General features: G+C 55.6%; 2 long non-coding RNA genes across 7 annotated transcripts in view; one reads left to right on the forward strand and one right to left on the reverse strand.

The window, feature by feature from the left end:
* LOC109287421 overlaps positions 1 to 1,832 on the forward strand; it is a 39,081-nt gene that overhangs the window by 15,419 nt on the left and 21,830 nt on the right. The window lies entirely within an intron of this gene.
* Positions 1 to 1,832, reverse strand: part of LOC109287424 — a 6,283-nt gene that overhangs the window by 3,129 nt on the left and 1,322 nt on the right. For all 3 annotated transcript variants that reach the window (XR_002094862.1, XR_002094861.1, XR_002094860.1), the window contains one exon: positions 1,715 to 1,773. This is a non-coding gene — a long non-coding RNA (uncharacterized LOC109287424). The remainder of the gene's footprint in view (positions 1 to 1,714; positions 1,774 to 1,832) is intronic.

Raw genomic sequence — 1,832 nt, forward strand, 5'->3', positions numbered from 1 at the left:
GTGCACCACTGCACCCCGCCGGCCGCAGCACGGGCCTGGGCCCGGGCCGGCCCCGCTGCTGGGATGCAGCCCCAGCTCCCCTGCGTGGCTGCTCGGGGACAGCCCAGCGCCAGTGCTCCCGGCTTGGGCTTGCCACTGTGAACCTGTCGGGGCCACTCCAGTGAGGGGTGACAGAGAGCATCAGAGCGCTGCTAACACCGCGGAAAGCAAAAGGGAAAGAAGGGAAAAGAGAGGGGCAAACTGAGCCAGCGGGTATCCAGGGGAGCATGGAAGGGCAAGGAGAAGGAAACGATAAGAAAAAAAACCTGGATGAGGGGATGAGAATGATCCAGGATGGATAGATAGATAGATTCATAGATAGATGGGTGGATGGATAGACAGACAGACAGGCAGTATTTTAATAACGTGAAAGGAGCACTTGAGGGATAGAAGTGAAAAAGGCCAGGCAGGCAGCAGGCAGGCAGAGCTGCATTATTAAAAGGGGCCAAAAAGAGGAGAAGGGAAAGCTGAACGGAAAATAGAAGCAGGAAGGTCGGGAGAGGATCTGATAAGGAGGCAAGCAGAAAGAGTGAGGGATGGGGAAAGGGGAATGAAGAAAAGAGGGAAGACAAAAAAAAGAGGGGAAAGAAAGGGGAAGTTTAAGGACAAGTTCAGCACTTGGTGACAGTCCAAATGACAGCGGAAAAGCAACCCCCTCTCCTAGCGGGGTAGGGGGGGGCGTGATCCGGGCACCAGTATTTCAGGAAGCATCTCAGCCGCTCTTTACTAACAGCTTTTCCATTTTAATTTGGTTTTGCCGCGCTTTTTTATCGCGGGACTCAGGCTAGGAGGAACCGTCCTGGGCCTGAAAGCGGGTGCGGAGCGGAGCGGAGCGAGCGCGGGGCGGGCAGCGCGGCCCCTGCGGGCAGCTGCTCTCCGCACCCGCAGCCTGCCCAGTGCCTACCCCTGCCGCCGCCGCCGCCTTGGCCCTGGTACTAACACTAAGACTAACACTAATGCGTTCTCTGGATGACTCGCAGAAAACTCTGCCGAGGCAGCCTGGCCTGAATGGACTACTCTTGCTCAATAAACCAGTTTTTCCTCTATCGCCTCATTCAGGAAAGCAGAGCAACTTTCTCAGTGTCTTCCCTTCGTCCAGAGTCAGGCTGCAGTGGCTAAGGCAGGGACCTCTGAGACTTCAGCACAAGGCGTGTCATCCACGGGGACTGGCACCCGGCAGAAGAGCTCAAAGGGCTTTCAGGAAAACCCGGGACCTGATGCCTAAGACAGCACGGGCCCCGCTGTCGTGGCCCTGCTGAAGGGACGTGGAGTTTTTATTGAATCCCGTGGACATTTTCTCAGGGTTCATTCAACTGTATTCTTCCCTCCAAGAGGGCTTTAACATTCAAAGCAAAGGAGGGCTGTTCAGGTAGAAGATGCATGCTGAGTCTGCTCACAGTGCCATGCAGTACGGTCGTATTTACAGAATCAGTCCAGCTCCCCCAAGCCTGGCTCGAAACAGTCCAGGGGGAGAAAAAAAGGATTTCTGAAGAGTAAACAGTGTCATGAAAAATGACCGCAATCGGACCTTCCTTTGGTCTGGGAGATCTCTCCCCTGAAATCCCTGAGCGGGGTGAGGGGTTTTGTGCGAGGGTGTTGGAGGGGAGTTGAGGGTTTGGCTGGATTTGCAGGTGTGTGGATGGATGCCCTGGAAGCCGGCGGGGAGGTGACTCACCTTCCCCCAGGAACACAGCGATTGTCCTTGTGACAAGCATCTCTGTTCTGGTCTGGGAGCTGCAGAGAAAAGCAAAGTTTGCGGGTCTGTCTCATAACTTTGCTGCGGCCGACCCCCC

The sequence above is a fragment of the Gavialis gangeticus genome, unplaced genomic scaffold, assembly GCF_001723915.1.
Source record: "Gavialis gangeticus isolate Ggan-Ray unplaced genomic scaffold, GavGan_comp1, whole genome shotgun sequence".
NCBI lineage: Eukaryota > Metazoa > Chordata > Crocodylia > Gavialidae > Gavialis > Gavialis gangeticus.